This window comes from Cygnus olor, chromosome 2 (assembly GCF_009769625.2).
Source record: "Cygnus olor isolate bCygOlo1 chromosome 2, bCygOlo1.pri.v2, whole genome shotgun sequence".
Lineage (NCBI taxonomy): Eukaryota > Metazoa > Chordata > Aves > Anseriformes > Anatidae > Cygnus > Cygnus olor.
The window spans coordinates 42,341,800-42,350,489 of NC_049170.1; positions in this window are offsets into that span (position 1 = coordinate 42,341,800).

Sequence of the window (8,690 nt, forward strand, 5' to 3'; positions counted from 1 at the left end):
TTGATCCAGGGAAGGAGGAAGTCCTAAAATAGCTTTTCTCCATTCTGTAACTTCATATTGCATTTAAAAAATACCATCCATTTTGTTAAATCCCCAGATCCTTTCCACTATTCTCTTGACTTGCCTGGTAGAATTCTCTTTTCCAGGCTTAAAGACAGCCCATTCAACTCTTCTGTATTTGAGAATCCTTAGATATTGGAAACAAACAGTGAAAATGAGAAAGCAAGAGAAGTGAATGATGCATACAAGGCTATAGGGATACAACAACCAGATCCGTGCAGTAGGGGGACATTCCTAATCTATGAAGGAAGCATTCAGCAGTGGAACTGGACTGTGAAACAAATACAGAAAAATAATCAGCAGCCACCACTCCAGAGATGAATGGCCATTTCTCTGCAGCTCGGAGATCCTCAATCTAACCCCTGCTCTCCAGATCAGTCATTTTTGTAGCTGTAGTATGTCAATCATCCTATGGATGCCTGTCACCCTTGACTGCCATCAGTCAGTGAGCAATCAGTGCTGGAGGAGTCATCACCCAGGTATACAGGGTCATTAAATCAGTGCTGCATCTTTGAGCAATCAGCAATAATGAGCAGGTAGTTTTGAGGCAAAAGCTAGCTGAGTTGTATGGTAATAACCAGGGCATGTATTTCAATTCAGGCTTACTGCACTTGGCTTCAAAACACAAAGAGAAATGCGTACTCACCATGGCTATTTGAGAGCAGGAGAAGAACAGGCGCACTTCTCTGACGTTGGCATTGAGTTGCCTAGAAAGCTGACTAGTGTTAGCATCAGAGAGGACTTTTTCAAAGCTGTTCCTCAGGCCTGTTTATCTGCACTAGTAAAGTTTCAACGATGATAGTTCTCCAGTGACTCCCAGCTCACTCTTCAGTAACCCAGCTCATGAAGCTACACAAGTACCTGAGCAGCAGAAATGAAAGCTCACTATTGCCTGAGCAATTGCAGTTTGCATGGACTGGACATATTACTGCTTTCACAAAATAAGACACTTTGGCAACCAACAGTACTACTTCCAGGAGATACTTAACAGCCTATGAAAACAACTGAACACAAATGCTTGGATCAGGACAGCAATTGTCTTTGTACTCCCCTCCAGCTGAGTAGAAGGCCTAATAGACTGCCTTGCTGCAGTGAGATGGACAGAAAATCTATGCTCCCCCACTAAAAAACAGAGCTGTCTGGCCACTGCAATTACTACTGCGGTAGGGGTTTCACATGCTTCAAAGTGACTGGTGGTAATCCTTTAAGTTATCTCAAGAGCTGTGTCATGTCCTGGTACAAGTCATATACTGTCTTCTTTCTTTGCAGAGTTTGCCTCCTCAATTTCTTGTCCTCTAGACTCACAGTTTCAAAATTACAGAACCAATCTTCACATGGCCACTTTTATGTCTTGCTGTAGAACAACAATCCTTTTTGCAAATATGGAAAAGGTTCATCAGAAAGATGAAATACAAAAAGGGCAGTTATCATTAAAGATAACAGCATAACAGCAAGCTATGCTAAAAAACTGCCTGGAGTGTTCCAATTCAGATTTTGAGAAAACTCTGAAATAATCATATCTTGCCTCAGATCAAGCACAGTGAGTATTTAGGGATACTTTTCAAAGTCTGTCTGTGAAGCACAGACCACTGAGTACTGTAGGTCACAGGCATGCAGTAAAGACTGACCCTGCTTCAGTGTAAGGAAAACAGTCCAAAGAGGACAGCTGCTAAAGGTAGGCAGAGTTTACCCTGCTATCAGACTCTAAAGCAATGATGTTGTCAGAGCTTCTTCCCAAGCAGTCCAGAAAAGGGTCTCACCATGACGAAATAATCGATTCATCCACATAAAGATGGCTTACAGAGTACCTGATTGGCAACTTTATCCCATTTGTACTGGAAAAAGTGATCTCTGGGTGAAGGTAATGTAATGTGCCACACTTGATGTGGCACAAGTAGAGAAAGTTTGTTCCTATAGCCCCAAAAGATTGTCATTTCAGAGCCACGCTCAATAAATCTGTACAGAAGTGGCCCTTTCTCTCTCCATACCTGAAGAATTGTTGAACTAGTTTCTCTTGTACCTGAACTTTAGACTAGACATTCAATGCATTGCATCTTGTATGCTGACTTCAGACAAAAGCCTTGTAAGATGAATGATGAGTTCCTAGATCGGTTTCCAAAGATTTTTTTTTATTATTATTATTACTATTTTATACATAAAAGTATCAGGTTTAACATACCTCTTCTTTTTGCAATACAGTAATTTATGCTTAGAAGAAATACTACCTGCCTGTCCCACCAAACACACACTTGGAAATGTTTGGGGTTGCTTAAGGTACTCTTAGTTTTGCTTACGTTCTCAAGGACAGACTGTTAATTTAAGAACTTATCTGAGAGGCAATTATCTGGTCACATGCTTTCTGCTGCAGTCTCCAGAGAGTGAAAGTGAAGAGAAGAAAATAAAGAATGTCATTAATAAACATACCCACTTTATTCTGTGGGTTGTATTCTTAAATTTCTTGGGAAGGTTTGAGTAGTTTTAAAGGATAGGATTCTTCTGAGATCCTCTCCTCAAAGATACTTCTGTTGCTCTGCACTTCTGGATGCTGCAAAATATCCAGTGCTATTCAATGGGGAGAAGCTAGTTTTCCCAGCCAGAACAGCATTCAGTGCTGCATAACGTGGTGGGTGTTAGTGGGCATCCGGCCTTCCTGGTTGTTTTCTTTTTCTTTTTTTTTTTTTTCCCCCACAGGACTGCAGCAGTTCTTTCCTACCCAACTCCTGTAGTGCAGTTCAGCACAGATTTATTCCTGGAACAGTGACACACCTGAGTTTGCACTGTCCCTCCTTCCCATACGCTGTGATTTTCCAGAACTTCTTTCCTAAACCAGATTATAACATGAAATTAAACATCATGCCCAACACCTTCAAGTGGCTTCATTCAAATGTCTCATTGTGGAACACTAACAAGAGAAGTATTTCCGAAAAACACCTGGGAAACTGAGAGGTGCTTGAAGTGCCAGTGACTCGGGCCTACAGGGCACGAACTGAGATCAGAAAGGGCTGAGCTTGAAAGCCATGCGATTACCGATGGAACACTTTGTTACCAGCAAATCTTATAGCAGAAAAGCATCCATAGTGCCAGCCTGTGCTGCTAGGCAAGGCAGTTTAACTCCAAGGAAATTAATTTGAGGTTTCATTCATATGACAAATATTTACAATAAGATCTGGACAGAAATTCATACATTTTTAGCTAAAAGTTTTGCAACATTTTAAAAAGCTTTCTGTATTTCTCACAGATTATACAAATCTTAAAGGAAACACCATTTAGTTACTACACAACTTAATAATTTTACATATTTCCCCATGGATATTTTTGTCGTCATTAATCGTCAGTTTTGCAAGAGAACAATTTCTCTTTCTTTCTCACTCTTTTGATTTTTTTTTTCTAGGATGGGTAACACTAATCCTGACATTCCAGAAATGAGCCTAATCCTAATAGTAAAAAAGGAAGTCCTTTGTTGGAATTTGTTGGAAATACCAGAAGGGAAAAAAAATCAACAACCAAAATTATACAAATGAACTTTCTAAATACATTTGAACAATGTTAAGATTGGTTAGTTAGAAACAGAAGAGCACTTCTGGTTTTCTGATACTTTTAACGGTAAAATCACCTAGGCCTGTCCCCATACAACCCAAATACTGGGTTGTGTATCAGCAATACCAACGCAAGAGGAGACCTAAAACTTGACATTGACACATACTACATCTGGTAGTCCAGAAATCACTAAGAGCAGTGACCTGCTTTCACGTGAAAAACAGGAAGAATCTCTCCCAAAGGCCCCGATGTCTATATGGCCTTCCGACTAACCATCAAAATATGACAAAAATGTAGAAGCTGCATACACAACTATGTAAGGAAAAGAGCTAAAAATCCAAACCACAACAAAAACTCTTGCTTTTAGCAACTATTGTTCATGTCTACATAAACAAGTTTTTACTGAGGAAGTCATAAGTGGTCTGAAGTAAATGCTGGAGGAGAGAGAAACAGAATGAAAAAGCAGTAAGAAGTTTATGGCAAAACCACCTTGCCAGAACAGCACAACGCTTATAGAATTACTGTAGTCGTCTGACTGATCATGTGTGAGAAGCTGGGAGAAGAAAGGGTATTTCTGATACATCAAACACAGTAAAAGCTGAAGCGAGACCACAAAGCTCATCTTCTTTTCTGAAACAGGATATCAATTTAATTCTGCAGAAGCGTAACTGCGGTGTGCATGTCTTCTGAAGAGGGCCTTGCAGATGCTCCCTAGGAAAAAAAAAAAAAAAAAAAGTTGATTTACAGTAGTACTGCTTCTAAGACGAATGAGATGCTGTAAATCAAAGCCCTAAGATACGCTACTGTTTGCCACTTTCTCTTCACTGCAGACTCCAGCTCCTTCCTGAGTCACGCTAAATGCACCTCTTTGAAGCAACTACTGTGACATTGTGTTCATCCTTTCTCAGGGTTTATGGCCAATTTCCAGAGCCTAATTGCTCTTGCGCATAGTGAGGAATATACTACAGGCAGACTATGCCTAGAACGAACATCTGCCTTTTTCCCCCTCTGTTCTCTCCCTGTTTCAGCAGCAGATTCTCTCTCTTGTTAACAGCAAGTATCTGTTGTGGAGGATTTCTCCTTCACAGTAGAAAACAAAAGCCTCTCTTGGTTTCCAATGTGATTGTTACAAATCAACACCAATTCTGACTTCATATGTGACATTAGCATTGCTCTTCAAAGCAAATTTGATAGTTTCTCAGCAGTAGCATCACATTTTTTTAATGCATATTGACAGGCAGGTCAGTAGCCAGTGACTTTTTCTTAATGACTGTATTCTTTTGTTGTCTTTGCAGTACCCACAAGGACTTGAATGACAGAAAGTTCATTTTTCTCCGAATGAACATCTGATTAGAGTAGCCCAAGCTTTACCCCCCTTTGGGAGACATGCTGTCAGCCAGCAAAGCCATGGTGGTCGTGGTAACTGTCACTGCACATCCAACAGCTGCTCTGTTACACATTCCCTAACCTGGCAAGAGCTGTGCTGCTGAGATTCTGCCACTTTCCTCCACCCTGGCACTGAGCTGCCATGGCCCCGTACCTCCAGCAGGTAGGCTGGCGAGCAGCACTCGCTGCAGCTGCTTCTCAGCTTCCTTGGGCTGGTGCATCACCCGCACGAGGTCTCCCTAAGGTGCCTTCTGTGGCCTTGACCCTGGAGACCCAACGTCACCTCTGTCAAGCAACCCGAGCTCCACAGCTGGAAGCCTGCAGGCGCCTCACTTGGTTGGCACTCAGATTTTGCAGATGGTCATACACTGTGGCTTTTTGCTATACTGATGGAATAAAATTATGAGGAAAAACTGTGCTTAAGTGGACATTTTGAATTCTTTAGGCTCAAAGAAGAACTTGGCCTGCTGAATAGAAAATCAATAAACTGGATAGTGTATGCTCCACTGATAACAAAAGAACTCTATCTGTGTACAGTTGTCTTGTTCTAGCTGGGCTTTAGCTGAGGCAGAACTTCAGCTACATAATACAGAATTCAGCACAAATTATGTTCAGTAGATGGACATCTTAATCATTACCTGAACAGTCATTTTAGGTTTAATACTAAACTATTCAAAATATATACGTTTAATTATAAAAAGCTAATTAAGTAATAATATTTTTCGAACAATCCTTAATATTTCTATTTTTGTTGAAGACATGGTAAGAACATGGCTTAAACTGCTATCACAATTGGTTACACCTTCCTGGAGGTCCTTTGCATGCACTTACGTAGGATGGTCCCAGTAGCTTTGTCTTCCACAATGAAATCTACAGCCGAGATCAGTGTGAAACATTCTTGAGCATCATGCTATTCTAGAAGCTTAAAGGTAAAGCAAAATACTTATTTTTTTTAATTAACATGTATTCCTGCTTGTGTAAACCATAGTACAAGGTAAAAAAAAAAAAAAAAGTAAATCCAAATTTTCTCTGAATTTTTTGACGAACCCATCTTATTTCTAGTCAATTCAAGGAGTACAAGAACTGACAAAAGTACTTATTTACTTTCCGTTACAATATTAGTAACCAGCATCACTGACATAAAGATGCAAATGCATTATAAATACTTTCAAATGGTAGCTCTCATGCATATGCAGTATTTTCAATGACTTTTGACAGTCTAGGTTGGGGATTGCTTTTTATGATAAAAAGCAAGTTAACATGTAAATGGCTAAGCAAGAAGGCAGATGAACATGAAGGGACTGTAAAAGTGCATCTGCACAAACTCCAGTTCACCCACACACCTGATGTGCATTCGATCATTTTCAGTACAGATGAGGTGCCATTCACCAACCAGATCTGCACGTTTAAAAACGTAAACAAAAACTTTCATGGACAACAAAGGGTGGCGTGAAAGACAACTAATATGACAAAATGAAGATGAACCGTGGTAGAAAGTGAATGATATTTCGGAACTAGCGGATACTGGTCAACAGCATAACTGGCATACCAATGGGTTTGAAACTGGAACCATAACAAGAATACCATTTGCAAGAGGTGTTAGATCACGTTTTACAGCATACTGCTTCTTCTCCTGCTGAAATTGGCAAAAAGTGATCCTTACACATTAAAAAGGGCCAAGCTGTCACAGATGCAATAGAAAAGAATAAGAAATATTTTTATCCATGAAATAGCAGTGGTAGAAAAGATGTATGAGAACCCCGTTAAAAGATAATATTTTTTTTAAAATGTGATTTTCCAAAAGTGCTATGATTTCTCCAGATAACTTGGCTGTCTCCATTTTGCTACAATTTCTAGCTGAGGAAACAAATACCAAACTATGCAAATTTCCAAGTCTTAACATCTTTTCTAAACGGGGGAAAGAACCCTCAAAACAAGCAAAACCTTTATTTCTATAATTGCTACCAAAAGTATGCAGCATAGCCAAGTGAAAAAAAGTTATTCTGAAATTACAATAATTTTTTTAGAACACGGGGGTTAAAATCTTGCTGTTACTCCTAATCTGCTGATCCATATCAGACAATGATGAAATTCAAACTTTAGCTTCCTCTTTCTACAGCTTATCCCAGCATGGGAATTGATTCATCACACTCTGCAATCAACTTTTTGTACTTAACTGAATACAAATTATGATACTGAGGGAGATTTACATGTTTGTGTCATAGAACACAATGCTTGGGAAGAAATTGATTTATCCTCTGAAGGGGATTTAGTCACAGTTCCAAATTCCCATTCAAAGTAAAACAGAAGGATTGCGAGGATGGGTGTTTTAATTTTTTTTTATGCTTTTCTATTTCTCTATGCTATTTTACATAATTTTTAATTTTTAAAAGAATCGTTTTCTGTTTGTTTCAAGCTTTTAATTTACTAGAATAGGAAATTTTCTCTCCCATATTTTGTTGTAGAACTTCTGGGAAATCTCAGAGATGTTATGATTAGCTTTCTGAGCCTTATTGAAAGGTTAGAGCACTGAGTATTCTTTTCTCTAAAATGTGAATTAGTCACTGAAATTTAATAAAGGGTGTTATAAAAAGTGGAGTAAAAAAACTGCCAAGAAAAAATCAGTTTGGAATAGCCCAACCAAAAATCCCAGTTCTTCTGAGCTGATTAACACTTAGCCCTGGTTATGTAAAAACATGACAGAAAACTAAACCTCAGTTACACTTTCATTGACACATCACTGTTCAATCATGTCTTCTTTGCTGCTATGCTTCTTTCCTAATTCTATGGGATAGGTAGAAAATAGAATTACATTCCTATATATAGAATACATACACTGCATTCCACGTTTATTACATATGTAAATGTTAACAGATATGCAGTAGATTTGTTCATACCAAATAAGGCATTTGTAATGTTCTCTTGCTCTCTTTGCCACTTATTTAATTCTGCTTGTTATGTCTTTCCAGTTGTTTATACTATGAGACTTTTGGAATAGATATGAAGATAATGCCTGAAGGAACAGATCCCAATTCCTGATGCTAACAAATAAATACATTAGTAATGCACAATGATCATACTAATGCAGAATTATAGGTAAATAATAGAACTACTTATGCAAAATCTATAATCCTAAATTGCAGCTTGTTAGAAAAAGTCAAGAAATACAGGTCACACCTTAAACATTTATTTAATTGAACAAAGAGATAGACTACGAAATCCTGAATCATAGCATTTGCACTCAACTGCCAGTTTCAGTTTGCCAAAAGTTAAAATTGTTACCATTGTCACTGGAATTTCAGAACTGTCCAGCACTTCCAAGATCTCATAAATTTAGTTTTACTAGCTGTGCCAAGGTTTTCCCATGAGTACCCATTTTGATATCCAGCTTCATTACATTATATATCCTTATACATCTTTCAGTTGTGAACAAAAATTGAACGTTTATTGTAAAGCAGGTTAATCAAATGCTTTGTAGCAAATGATTTGGAATGTCGAAGTTGTCAGGCTCTTACGCCCTTCTAAAACCAACTGGAATCACTAGGATATACCTTTTGAGCTTTCAGTTGGATTCTATGTATTACAACGTCACATTAATCAATCAGAAATATATCTCACGATTCAACAGATGATACTATAGTCTGCCATATTAACTGCAATTATCCCTTGCTGCCACCCCACCAATAACCCATCAGAACTGGAGTTAC